This window comes from Pelophylax lessonae (assembly GCF_965119305.1).
Source record: "Pelophylax lessonae genome assembly, chromosome: 9".
NCBI lineage: Eukaryota > Metazoa > Chordata > Amphibia > Anura > Ranidae > Pelophylax > Pelophylax lessonae.
Window position 1 is genome coordinate 148,765,410 of NC_138776.1, and position 15,457 is coordinate 148,780,866.

Below are 15,457 nucleotides of genomic sequence, written 5' to 3' on the forward strand. Positions count from 1 at the left end.
GTCAGCAGGGTTTCCCAGGGCCATCCACCTAGCCCTGCCCCAGAAGTGGAAGAGATTGAGTGCAGCGATGCCCAACCACTTATTTCTCAAGATGAGTACATGCAAGGATCATCGCAGCACGTCTCCGATGATGACGAAACGCAGGTGCCAACTGCTGCGGCGTTCAGCATTGTGGAGACCGACAAGGAGGGCAGGGGTGAAGACTGGGTGGAAGATGATGTGGAGGACGATGAGGTCCTCGACCCCACATGGAATGAACGTCATGCAGGTGAACTGAGTAGTTTGGAGGAAGAGGCGGTGGTCGCACAGAGCCACCAGCACAGCAGAAGAGGGAGCAGGGTGCAGAAGCGGAGCGGCCGTGCCCTAGACACTACGCCCGCTACTGCCCAACGCAGCAAGGGAACGAGCGCACCAAAGTCAGCTCAAAGGAGTTCTCTAGCGTGGAAGTTCTTTAGAAAATGTGCTGATGACAGGACACGAGTGGTTTGCACCCTGTGCAATCAGAGCTTGAAGCGAGGCATGAACCTTCTCAACCTGAGCACAACCTGCATGATCAGGCATCTAAGTGCAAAGCACGAGCTGCAGTGGAGTACACACCTTCAAAACCAAGAAACGTCTCTGGCTCATCCTGCTTCCTCTTCTGCTGCAGTCTCGGCCGCTCCAGCCACATCTGTAGTGATACCGGCACCTGCCACCCCGCAAACAGACGATCTGTCAGCAACACCACCACCTGGGTCACCAACAACCATCTCCACAATGTCCCGTGGAAGCGTTCAGCTTTCCATCTCCCAAACACTTGAGAGGAAGAGGAAGTACCCCCCTACCCACCCGCGATCCCTGGCCCTGAATGCCAGCATTTCAAAATTATTGGCCTTTGAAATGCTGTCATTCCGTCTGGTGGAGACGCACAGTTTTAAAAACCTTATGTCGGTGGCTGTCCCACAGTACGTCGTGCCCAGCCGCCACTACTTTTCCAGGCAAGCCATCCCTTCCCTGCACAACCAAGTGGGGGAAAAAATCAGGTGTGCACTGCGCAACGCCATCTGTGCCAAGGTCCACCTAACTACGGATACGTGGACCAGTAAGCACGGTCAGGGGCGTTATATCTCCCTAACGGCACACTGGGTAAATGCAGTGGCGGATGGGCCTGAGGCGGATAGCAATTTGGCGCATGTCCTTCCACCACCGAGGATTGCAGGGCGCTTCAGTTTGCCTCCTGTTCCTAACTCCTCCTACTCCGCTTCCTCATCCTCTACCGCCTCCTCATCCGGACAGCGTAACACCTTCACCACCAACTTCAGCACGGCCAGGGGTAAACGACAGCAGGCAGTTTTACAACTTGCCTGTTTGGGGGACAAACCACACACCGCGCAGGAGTTGTGGAGGAGCATGGAACAGCAGACAAATGAGTGGTTGCTGCCAGCGAGCCTCAAGCCCGGCCTGGTGGTGTGCGATAACGGGCGAAATCTCATAGCAGCTCTGGGCCTAGCCGGTTTGACGCACATCCCTTGCCTGGCGCATGTGCTGAATTTGGTGGTGCAGAGGTTCCTTAAAAACTACCCCGATATGTCAGAGCTGCTGCAGAAAGTGCGGGCCGTTTGTGCGCACTTTCGGCGTTCTCACCCTGCTGCTGCTCGCCTGGCAGCGCTGCAGCGTAACTTCGGCCTTCCCGCTCACCGCCTCATATGTGACGTGCCCACAAGGTGGAACTCCACCTTGCACATGCTGGAAAGACTGTGCGAGCAGCAGCAGGCCATAGTGGAGTTTCAGCTGCAGCACGCACGCGTGAGTCGCTCTGCGGAACAGCACCACTTCACCACCAATAACTGGGCCTCCATGCGAGACCTGTGTGCCTTGTTGCGCTGTTTTGAGTACTCCACCAACATGGCCAGTGGCAATGACGCCGTTCTCAGCTTAACTATCCCACTTCTATGCCTCCTTGAAAAAACAATTCGGGCGATGATGGAAGAGGATGTGGCACAGGATGAGGAGGAGGAGGAGGATGAAGAGGTAACATTTCCAAGGCTTTCAGGGCAGTCATTCGCAAGGGGCTCCGAGGGTGGGTTCCTGCACACGCAAACGCCAGGGACGCAATTGTCCAGCAGGGGCACAGTTCTGGAGGATGAGGAGGATGAGGAGGAGGAGGAGGAGCTGGAGGAGGAGATGGAACCATGTTCACAGCAGGGTGGCACCCAGGCCAGCTCATGGCCATCACTGGTGCGTGGCTGGGGGGATACAGAGGACACGGACCATACACCTCCCACAGAGGACAGCCTTTCGTTGCCTCTGGGCAGCCTGGCACACATGAGCGATTACATGCTGCAGTGTCTCCACAACGACCGCCGAGTTGCCCACATTCTAACTTGTGCTGATTACTGGGTGGCCACGCTGCTGGATCCCCGTTACAAGGACAACGTACCGTCCTTAATTCACTCACTGGAGCGCGATCGCAAGATGCGCGAGTACAAGCGCACGCTGGTAGACGCCATGCTGCTGGCATTCCCATCTGACAGCGGGGCCACAGTGGAAGCACAAGGCAGAGGAGGAGGAGGAGGAGGTCGCCAACGCAACCAGGGCACCGCCAGCACCTCAGAAGGCAGGGTTAGCATGGCCGAAATGTGGAAAAGCTTTGTCAGCACGCCACAACAAACAGCAGCACCAGCAGCTCAGATGGAACGTCTTAGCAGGAGGCAGCATTTTACCAACATGGTGGAGCAGTATGTGTGCACACGCCTACATGTAGTGAATGACGGGTCTGCCCCCTTCAACTTCTGGGTCTCCAAATTGGGCACATGGCCTGAGCTTGCCCTTTATGCCTTGGAGGTGCTGGCGTGCCCTGCAGCCAGTGTATTATCTGAACGGGTATTTAGCACGGCTGGGGGCGTTATAACAGACAAGCGCAGCCGCCTGTCCAGAGACAATGTGGACAAGCTCACGTTCATTAAAATGAACCAGGCATGGATCCCACGGGACTTTTCCGTACCTTGTGCAGAATAGCAATGGATACCGACCTTACCCACCCATTGTTCCATTTTTGCTCTTTCTCACTCTTTTGGGGTGTACCCTCATTTAAAATTTGTGAAAAGAAGCAGTGTTGGCTACCTCGTCCTCCTCCTCAGGGCCAGATTAATGTAGGGGCTATTGGAGCTGCAGCTCCAGGCCCCTACCTTTTATATAGGCCCCGGGTTGGCCATATTCACTGTTACCGCTCTTCTGTCACTTGTAAACACAGAAGTCTGGCTTCTATGCTCGCTTCCCCAGGCAGCACCCTCAGAACCTCCCCACACAGCGTGAAGGCCGGACAAGGAGGGACAGTTGGCGATGCATGGATGTGTTTATGGGCTTCAGAGACAGCATCCCATGTTGAATTAGGCATGCATGGCTGCACCCTTCCTCCTCTGGGTGCATGGCAAGGCACGGCCCTAAGGCCCTTCAAAATCCTCAGCACCAAGCCCATGATGCTGTTAATCCGGCCCTGGTCCTCCTCCACCGCCGCTTCCACCTACACCGCCCATAGGTGTGCGCAGCCTATTGCATTAAGGTGTGCACCCCAAAGTTGAAATACACATGCATGTGTTTGCCAGCAGGGAGAGTAATGTATCGGGGCCATGTACCTGTAGGCAAGGAGAAATAGAGCAGAGCAGGTCCCAGGGAGATCTTTCCCATCTCCTCACTGGCAATGCTATGTGCCCTAGGTGATTAGGGTGTGCCCAGGCACACCCAGCACACCCTGTGCGCACGCCTATGTCACCGCCACATCCACCACCACCTCAACCTCCCTCCTACTCCATATGGGCCTCGTCCTTCAGAGATGAAGAAGAACATTGTTTTATTTTTCTGTTTTTTTTTGTTGTTTTAAGTTATTTCCCTATCCACATTTGTTTGCAGAGCACTTGCCATGCTCTTAATTACGTTTTGCTGCCATTTGCAGCACTCTAGCCCTTTCCTTTGGTGTTTTAGAGCCATTTTAGTGCCTTAAAGTTCGGGTCCCCATTGACTTCAATGGGGTTCGGTGTCCGGGAAAAGTTCGGTAAAAGTCCGGGACACGGACCCGGACTTTTTTTTAAAGTTCGGCCGAACCCGTCGAACACGGACATCTAGGTGTCCGCTCAACCCTATTTATAGCGCAAAAAGTAAAAATCGCACAGGTGATCAAATACCACCAAAAGAAAGCTCTGTTTTCTGTTTGTGGAAAAAAAGGACGTAAATTTTGTTTGGGTACGGCATCGCACGACCGCGCAATTGTCAGTTAAAGCCGCACAGTGCCGAATCGCAAAAAGTGGCCTGGACGTAAGACAGCAAAATCCTCCGGTGGTAAAGTGGTTAAAGGTAGAAAAAGTTCTGAAATGATTTATCTTTGTCTCATTTTCTTACATCACAGAAACCTGACATTTTAACAGGGGTGTGTACACTTTTTATATCCACTGTATATACAATAGTGCTTTTCCTATAGAAAAAAAAGTCCAATCCAATTGTGAATGAAAAAAGTTTATTATTATTAAAGTTAAATAAATAAATTATTATCTAATAAATTAGTTAATTAATAAAGTGCACACATGCTGTTTTCATTCATTGCCGATTCATATATTACATCTTCACTACATGTTTTATATATGTATTTTAGTGCAGCACTGTTTGCATTTTGTTTAAGGTGTCAAGATTTTGTATTCAGAAGCTCTTTTTGCAACTTTTTACCATTAGCTCAGATTTAATTAGTTTTTTTGCAATGTAAATACCTGAATTTGACTTGGTACCAGAATTTTCATACAACAGGCCTCAGGTAGGGGTAGAGAGAAGTAACCCAAGGAGCCAGTCAGGTGTGTTGGAGTGCAAGGAGCATGCTAATAGAAAAGAAAGCAGAATGACGGAGAGATGTGACGTTATCAGGCATGCATACAAGCATGTGGTGTCGGAGAAATGAATATACGCGTGATGCACAAATAACTCTGTCGCGCTAATAAGTACACTTCTGGACATTAATATACGCCAAGCACAATTAATCCCGTTGAACTAAAAAGCACAATTCTCAGCTCTTTTGTATAAGGCATTGGAGAGCTCTCACCATCCTCAGGACACAGACACACACAGCCTGGTTCAATTTGGAAGTTCCCAAATTGTCCTTCGATGAACAATGGGCCGTGTTTATTTATAGTCAGAAAACAAAAGAACAGAGACAGGAAGTGATGGCTACACCACATCAGCCAATGACACACTTGTATACATTCAAATGTACAATAGAAATTTAAGTGCATGTGAATGTACCAACTGAAACTGTGTGCAGGAGTTTCCAGCTGTTCTGTGAAACAGGAACCTTGCACTATTTATAACATGGCTGCCAAACACTTACTGGAACTAGCATGGATTCTCATGAACATGGCCATGCCAGTAAATACGCATGCACTCCCGTCATAACCTGTTAGAGTGAATCCTATATAGTATAGTCCATAAAAAAAACATATTTGATAGTGATTATGCTACTATTCCATTAAATGGGATGATATCTGCAAAGGAAAATAGCAGCAGTATTGCAATCATACGGATCAAGCATAATAGAAAGCTACCAGCCATTATTCCAGCAAAAGGGCAGATATTTATCAAAACGATAATAAATCCACATCACAAACATATCTCCGGGGCCTCGGCTGGCTGATATACATTTGCGCGATGGAGTTTGCATTCCACTGCCATAGATCCTCTCCAGCGGTAGCCACTCAGAGCGCCCGCCCTTTGGGAGATCAGGTGAGTGGTATGCAGTCTCCATTTAATGGAAGGTTTGAACAACTACAAGTCTTTCCTCAAAGCCAGTTAAAGTCATATTCGCTGTGCATAGCGATTACCGGTAAACTGACACTGGAAGACATACTGGCAATTTAACTAAAACACTTCCTGGAAAATGTCCACACAAATATTAATACAATTTCCACAACAGTGGAGGCCATACAAACTACCGAGTACCATTTTGAGTTGCTGCAATGATATTTCAGCAAAATGGACTAGGCCTGCTGCATCACTTTTTCACTTTGATTTTCGGGGTGTCTTTGAATTCGGCCCTCTGTAGGTTGATAATTTTCATTGCTATCAAACGATGTTCCTAACACATTACCCAGTCCATATCAGTATAGATATCCAGCATGATATTATTCCCCATTGAGATCTGTGTATTCAAATTGTTCCTTTCATTTTTGTGAGCAGTGTATTTGCACTGCGAAAAATAACAGCAGGTTTGCATTTTATTTCAATTACTTTTTTAATTTACAATAGGATTGGACTTTTTTTTATAGGTAAAGCACAATTTTATATATATTATATATTTTTAATTTTGTACAAGGATTTCATGATTTCATATGTGTGGGACAGGGCTTACTTTCTTTTTCCATATTGAGATTTAGATATCTTCTGATACCCAGCTTAACTTCAGACAAACAGCTAAATACATAGATTAAATACTTATATGAGCGCTGTGTACATGCCAAGGGATTTGTAGTTCTGTCCATCTAGTCCTTAGATTTACACAGCTGTGCCCTACAGCACAGCCTGGTCTAGCAGACCTGATTTGTTTGTTGCAGTTTTACTTTCACTTATAAGTCATCAACCCTTGACCACCTTTTGACTAGACAGTGCACGAGAAACAGCACATTGATGAGCTCACCTCTCCATCATTCTGCTTTCTTTTCTATTAGCATGCTCCTTGCACTGCAACACACCTGACTGGCTCCTTGGGTTGCTTCTCTCTACCCCTGCATGAGGCCTGTTGTATGACAAGGCTGGTACCAAGTCAAATTCAGGTATTTACATTGCAAAAAAAACAAATTAAATCTGCGCTAATGGTGAAAAGTTGCAAAAAGAGCTGCTAAACACAATATCTGACATAAAAGAGACAAAATACAAACAGTGCTGTGCTAATATATATATATATATATATATAAAACATACAGTGAACATGTAATATATGAATCGTGATTTCCAAACAGCTTAAAGAGGAAGTAAACTTCCATACATGCCTTTTACCTATAGGTAAGCCTATAATAATGCTTACCTATAGGTAGTGTAAACATTTCCTAAACGTGCACTCTGAAGGAACAACCACCCGTGCCTATCTTTCAGAGCCCTGTGCCATGAACAGCAGCCCTCGTGGGAGTGACGTTATTGCGGCTCTGGCCATTCACAGAGTCCGTGAACCCGGAAGCAAGATGGGTAAAGATGGGAGCCCCTTCAGCGCTGACATTGGGGCACTGGAACAGCTTCATTTTAAGGTAAGTTTCTAATGTGCTATTATGCGATTATGATTATGCACATTATGACTTTACCTTGCAGGGGGGAAAAAAAGGTCCAGCAGTATACTATCACTTTAATACATACATAGCCCCAAATTTTTAGATTTTTTTTAATATTCCAAGATAATATGTTGAGCAGTCCCAAATGCCATGATAGTACTAGAAAGCAGGATAGAGTAGGTGTCACCAGCCAAATCTCATGCTGCGCTTACCAGATATCGTGTGACTATTTGTGCTTCATTTACAACAACAAGGTCAATACTCCAGACTGTTGAATATCCTCCCCTGTTTCCAGGTATATTAGCACTAGTGATCGACCGATATCGTTTTTTTAATGCCGATACCAATACCAATATTTTGGTCATCGGATATCGGCCGATATCGGCCGGTATTTTCGGACATGTAAAAATATATATTTTTTTATTTACTTTTTTTTTACCAGGTACTCCTTGTGGAGGGATCTGTGGGTCTAAAAGACCCCAAACCCCTCCTTGGCACTGAAAAAGCATTCAAAACGCGAGGTTTGGCTGTTTTGAATGCTGTCAGTTTTTTTAATGTGGCGCCGAGTACCTGGAAGTGATGTCATGACATCACTTCCGGCTTTTTTATATGGAGACCCGATCAGAGCCGAATGCGGCTTTGATCGGGTCTTCGGCAGCCGTGCAGGTAGAATGCCCGGGTCTCCCAGTGGGATGGGAGACCCGGGCGAGCCGCGGAAGGTCGGCGGGAGGGGGGGGATGTTCCCTCCCGCTCCTTGTAATGACAGCCGAGCGGCTTCTCAGCCACATCGGTTGTCATTACAAGACAGCTGACCATCGGCTATGGACGCCGGTACCGGGGTGATGCCTCTAGCTGCAGGCATCACTCCGGTACAGCACTTTCCTGAAATATCGGCAATATCGGTAACCTCAGGGGCCCATTCCGATATATCGGGGAAAGTGCATATCGGCCCCCAAAATATTGGTGGTGTCGATAATTGGTCGATCCCTAATTAGCACCATTGCAAACTAGGCAGGTAAAAGCCATGGACACTGCCCTCAGTGATCCGGTTTCCCAGCAGGGCTCAATCTGTATTGAAAGGCATGCAATAAAAAGGTGATCCACATAGTGTGATATTGTAAAAAAAAGGCAGTTTATTAGGAGTAACACTTACATAAGCAGAAATGTCAAAAGCATTAGAAATGCCAAAAGTTCCTTATCCTCCAGAAAGTAAGATGGATAACCTTTATTTATTAGTGATGTATTATTAATTCCAGAGCAACATTAATTTGTACCTTTTATATCTTATCGGAGCAGATTTAAGGTTCTAAAATGATAAATTATTTTTGCATTTCCTAATTATCACCAACACTGGTTGCTAGAATTTCACACTACATGGACACCATAGTTCATTTTGCACGCACCATGCTTACTGTGGCGATAGACCCAAGCGGCAGATGTTCATAAAATGTTGTTCCTTCGGGAAGGTCAAGTAATAAGTTGTTCCCTTCACAATTGGGTTAGGTCATGATGGACAGACAGCAATGGACTTGCTTTAAAAGGGGACCTGAAACCTTACATATGCTAGTCTCTGTGTCAATCTAGCCCTGGCCTACATTAATAAAAAGAATTATATTTTTTTTAACTTGGACAGGTCATCAAAGTGAATAAGTGTCCTTCAGTTATTCCTTTTGCAGAAACTTTTTCATGATGAATTGCTCAATCTTTAGCTAGATGGATTCTATAACTAGTACCTGTTATGAAGGATGAATATCTGTATTTAAAAAATGCCCTTTATAACCACTAGCCTTATTCCGCTAGAGTTCGCCAAAAGGGCAAGAAGAGGAAATCAAACTGGCTGCAAAGGTGATAATATGCATCTCAAAGAGCTCAAAATGTTATGTCCAACAAGACAGAACTATAGTTAGCTGATATAGGCCAAAGACACAACTTATTGTGTTGCTTACATTTAAAGTGTCAGAATATGGGAGCAAGTAATTTATCATGTGCAACCTTCAGTTCATCGCCTTGCTCTACTGGCCTGTAGAATACTTGTTTAACAATACAGCTTTACATTTTTGTCCCCATCACAAGGAAGAGCATATATCTTCAAAATTAATCATGGACTTTAAGCAAATGGTCACAACTCAAATAATCACTTGTTCTAAAACAGTTTTTAAATTGTTTTATCTATACTAGTCATAATTCTAGTTTAAAAAGTCTCAGATTAATTAACCACTTTAATACAGGGCACTTCCCTCCCTTCCCGCCCAGGCCAATTTTCCCCTTTTAGCGCTGTTGCATTTTGAATGACAATTGCGCGGTCATGCAACACTGTACCTTCACCAAATTTATGTCATTTTCCCCCCACAAATAGAGCTTTCTTTTGGTGGTATTTGATCACCTCTGCGATTTTTACTTTTTGCTAAACAAATAAAAAAAGACCGAAAAGTTTAAAAAAAAAAAAAAAAAATTTTGTTTATGTTATACAATTTTGTAAATAAATAATTTTTTTCCTGCACTGATGAGCACTGATGAGACTGCACTGACAGGCACTGATGAGGAGGCACTGATGGGGTGGCACTGATGGGGTGGCACTGATGGGGTGGCACTGATAGGTGGCACTGATAGGCGGCACTGATATGCGGCACTGATAGGCACTGATATGTGGCACTGATAGGTAGCACAGATATGCAGCATTGGTGGGCACTGATAGGCGGCACTGCTGGGCACTGATAGGCGGCATTGATGGACATTGATAGGTGGCACTGACGGGCATTGATAGGTGGCACTGACGGGCACTAATGGGCACTGATAGGCGGCACTGGTGGGCACTGATGGGCACTGATGGGCGGCACTGATCGGCACTGACAGGCGGCACTGATGGGCACTAATGGGCACTGATAGGCGGCACTGGTGGGCAATAATGGGCACTGGTGGGCGACACTAAAGGATGGCAGTGATGGGCACTTGTGGGCAGCACTGATAGGGAGGACACTGGTGGGCATCACTGATGGGGAGGGCAATGGGGGGCTCCCTGAGCCCTGATTGCCATCCCTGGTGGCCATAGTGGGCATCCCTGGGGTCATAGTGGGCATCCCTGGGGTCATAGTGGGCATCCCTGGGGTCATAGTGGGCATCCCTGGTGGATCTAGTGGCATCCCCCCCCGAGGGTCTGCACTGGTAATCAATGATCTGATTACCAGTGCCGACCCCCCCCCCCTGTCAGGGGAGCCGCCGATCGGCGCTCCTTTACTCGTGCCTGTCAGGCACGAACTAAGGAAAGCCGATCAACGGCTGTTCCTATTTACTATGTGACCAGCCGTGATTGGACACGGCTGATCACATGGTAAAGAGCCTCCGTCAGAGGCTCTTTACCGAGATCGGAGATGCAGGGTGTCAGACTGACACCTCGCATCACCGATCGCCGCTCTGCGCGCCCCCGGGGGGCGCCCAGAGCGGAGTTATCCTGCCGCCGTCATATGACGTCCGGTCAGGATAACTCAACCACATTCCCGCCGTCAATCTGTAATAGGGCGGGCGGGAAGTGGTTAAGTATCAATTATTTTTTGAGTTGGGTTACCCAAAGCAAAGCTGGCAGATAGAACCCTTTAGCCTCCTAACATACTCACCCTGTGCCTTCTATCGAGTTTAACCACTTTTCAACTAAGGCAATTTTTTTATTTTTTTGCTTACATGTTAACCACTTTACCACCGGAGGATTTTCCTGCTTTACGTCCAGGCCACTTTTTGCAACTTGGCACTGCGCGAATTTAACTGACAATTGCGCGGTCATGCAACCCTGTACCCAAACGAAATTTTCGTCCTTTTTTTCCCCACATACAGAACTTCCTTTTGGTGGTATTTGATCACCTCTGCGCTTTTCATTTTTTGCGATATTAATAAAAAAAGAGCGAAAATTTTGCAAAAAAATTGACATTTTCTACTTTGACAGTTAAAAAATACCAATATATTCAGTTTTTGTCGTATATTTAGGCCAAAATGTATTTCTTTTGGTGGTATTTGATCACCTGTGCGATTTTTAAGATTTTGAAAAAAAGAGGGAAAATTTTGAAAAAATAAACTATCTTTTTTACATTCTGATATATAACATTCCCAAAAAAAAATGTAAAAATCTAAATTTTTTAACATTTTCGGCCAATGTGTTTTCTGCTACATATTTTTGGTAAAAAAAAATCACAATAAGCGTATTTTGATTGGTTTGCGCAAAAGTTATCGCGTTTACTAAACTACGGGAAAGATTTGTAATTTTTATTGTTTATTTTTTTTTTTACTAATAATGGGGGCGATCTGCGATTTTGTTTGCAGGACTGTGACATTGCGGTGGACAGATCGGACCAATAACTGACATTTTGACACTTTTGGGGGTACCAGTGACATTACTACAGTAATCAGTGCTATAAATATGTAATACTATAATAATGACACTGGCAGGGAAGGGGTTAACTTTATTGGTGATCAAGGGGTTAAATGTATGCCTCATGCTTACTGATGTGTGTGGGGGGAGGGGGTTGTGTGACACAGACACAGATCGCAGGTTCAGCTATGCTGAATTCTGTAATCTGTCCCTGTCTGTAATATAGGAGATCCGCCCGATTTGTTTACACAAGCGGGCAGATTTCCTCACTCGATCCCCGATGATCGGTGAAGAGCGGCAGTGATCACCGCCTCTCTTCCCCTGGCTCGACTCCCGCTGTGTCTGAATACAGCGGGAGCGAGCCTCTGGCAGCGCACGCTCACCGCCGAGAGAGAGTCTGGCGTCTACGTTGCCAGATGATAACGAGCCACTTTGCCGCAGTACCAGCTCAGTGAGCGGTCGGCAAGTGGTTAAAATCTGCAACTTTAATTCCTCAAACAAATATATATAAAAAAAAAAAACTAAACCACATACTAATCTTTCAGTTTTTAGGCATACGATTGGTTGAATCTTTCCATAATAAAAGCAAACTATGTTTTTGCTTGCAGTTCAGCTCTCAGGAAGGGAAAAGGACACTTGATTTTCTGCAAAGATCAACATTTTCTGTACTTTCTGAAAATGTTCCTGTGTCAAAATGAAAACTAATGTAGCCACCACATCTAAAGGAGAGTAAGCAATAGATGACACTTTTGTTCCTGGGTTTAGCTAGCCTTTAATGGCTACATAGACCTTGTAGTTGATTTGCTAAAGAAGTAGAGGCTGTTCACTTAGAAAAGTGAATCTTAACTTAGTAAATTAAGATAAAGCTGTGTTTAGTTTGAATACCTTCTCATGTGCAAGGCAAAAAAAAAAAATTTTTCTTGCACATGATTGGAGGAGTAAAGTGAACACACTTTCCCTTATTCGCTAAGATCTGCGGACAATCAGTATGTAACATGAACAACCATTATTCCTTAGTGAATCAACCCCATTGAGTGGAGCCTTCAATTGTGGTACAGAGCTTCTATAAGAAGTCAGCAGGTGATTCAACTTGCCTGGTGTCACAAAAAAACTGTCCTATGAATGCAAAGAAAAAATAGGGAAATATTAACATGGAAACATATCTGAAGTTATTTACCGGTCTGTGTGTAGCTAGCAAACTACCTAGAAGTGTGTTGCTTATAAGTGCAGGTGGGTTTCTTCTTTTGATAGGTCATTACCTATCAAAATAATATAAAAGTAAAAAGCTGTGCACAACAATGTAAAGTCATATTACAAAGTTGGTGGGAAGGAAAGAATAATGTCCTCCTATTATTTTCAAGCCAGGTAACAATAGAATCACAAGTACAGAACATTATAGAAATGAGTACATAGCCCTCCTGTACAGTGGAAATAATCAGCCACTTGAATTATGCATTGGACAGGTGCTGACCACCTATTGTGCATTGGACAGGTGCTAATGGCTCATATTGTACATTGGACAGGTCCTGGCTACCCACTTGATACATTGAACACATGCTTGTAGGCAGGTCGTGTTTAACACTGCCCCAGTTAGGAGTTAATTGTGCTTCTGGGGTTTTTCTTGGCAGGTGTTCCTGGATCTATCCCCCCAGTCCTGTGTGCTATAAAAGGGATGGAAACCCGGACCTAGCACGGCTGCCTAGGGGGTTCTTGTTGCTGTTCTGCGGGGTCGGTTCTTGTCGGTTCTGCCACTGGAGTCTGGATTTCCAGTAATGTGCCAAAGTCAGGGTTCCCACTGCCCAGGAAGATTGCTGGGGCTTCCAGAACCTTTTGAATATATCAACCATGGACTCTTTGCTATGCAAGTATGCTTGGGCAGGCACAAGCTTGAGTTAGGGACAAGGGATGTTAGGGAATCGACTGCACTTTTTTTGGAATGTTGTCTGTATATGTCATTATGTTAATTTATTCAAGTAAAGCTTTTGAAAATTTGCCTTTGCCTTGTCTGAAGTTACTCAGGGTTGTAATGCATGTACCCGGAACATATAATTACAGCTTGGGTCACTTAGCACATTGGGGTATGAAGATAGTACAAGAGTTACTACAGTGTGAAGAAAGATACAAGTGGTTTCAAAGGGTAACAAAGGTTTCTGTAATAGCCTGACGTAAGTGTGTACAAACCCGATTCCAAAAAAGTTGGGGCACTGTACAAATTGTGAATATAAACAGAATGCAATGATGTGGAAGTTTCAAATTTCAATATTTTATTCAGAATACAACATACTGTAGATGACATATCAAATCTTTAAACTGAGAAAATGTATCATTTTAAGGGAAAAATACGTTGATTTTAAATTTCATGGCATCAACACATCTCAAAAAAGTTGGGACAAGGCCATGTTTACCACTGTGTGGTTCCCCTTTTCATTTTATAACAGTCTACAAACGTCTGGGGACTGAGGAGACAAGTTGCTCAAGTTTAGGAATAGGAATGTTGCCCCATTCTTGTCTAATACAGGCTTCTAGTTGCTCAACTGTCTTAGGTCTTCTTTGTCGCATCTTCCTCTTTTTGATGCGCCAAATGTTTTCTATGGGTGAAAGATCTGGACTGCAGGCTGGCCATTTCAGTACCCGGATCCTTCTTCTACGCAGCCATGATGTTGTAATTGATGCAGTATGTGGTCTGGCATTGTCGTGTTGGAAAACGCAAGGTCTTCCCTGAAAGAGACGACGTCTGGATGGGAGCATATGTTGTTCTAAAGCTTGGATATACCATTCAGCATTGATGGTGCCTTTCCAGATGTGTAAGCTGCCCATGCCAAACGCACTCATGCAACCCCATACCATCAGAGATGCAGGCTTCTGAACTGAGCGCTGATAACAACTTGGGTTGTCCTTGTCCTCTTTAGTCCGGATGACATGGCGTCCCAGTTTTCCAAAAAGAACTTCAAATTTTGATTCTTCTGACCACAGACTAGTTTTCCACTTTTCCACAGTCCATTTTAAATGAGCCTTGGCCCAGAGAAAACACGTGTGCTTCTGGATCATGTTTAGATACGGCTTCTTTTTTGGCCTATAGAGTTTTGGCTGGCAACAGCGAATGGCACGGTGGATTGTGTTCACCGACAATGTTTTCTGGAAGTATTCCTGAGCCCATGCTATGATTTCCATTACAGTAGCATTCCTGTATGTGATGCAGTGCCGTCTAAGGGCCTGAAGATCCATCCAGTATGGTTTTCCGGCCTTGACCCTTATGCACAGAGATTGTTCCAGATTCTCTGAATCTTTGGATGATATTATGCATTGTAGATGATGATAACTTCAAACTCTTTGCAATTTTTTTTGCAACATTGTGGGAATTTGTGATCCTCTGCTCATCTTGACTTCTGAGAGACACTGCCACTCTGAGAGGCTCTTTTTATACCCAATCATGTTGCTAATTGACCTAATAAGTTTCAAATTGGTCCTCCAGCTGTTCCTTATATGTACATTTTACTTTTCCGGCCTCTTATTGCTACCTGTCCCAACTTTTTTGGAATCCAAATGAGCCAATATTTAGCATGACATTTCAAAATGTCTCACTTTCAATATTTGATATGTTATCTATATTATAATATATTATATTGTGTATAAAATAAAAAGTTTATGAGATTTGTAAATTAGTCCATTCCTTTTTTACTCACAATTTGTACAGTGTCCCAACTTTATTGGAATTGGGTTTGTATATGTGGCAAGTGAGATAGCCTCTTGCAGTGAGGGAGATGTTGTCAGCACACCCTGCGATTGAGGTAGCGGTGATACTCTGGACAGGTGGAGAGGGCAAGGG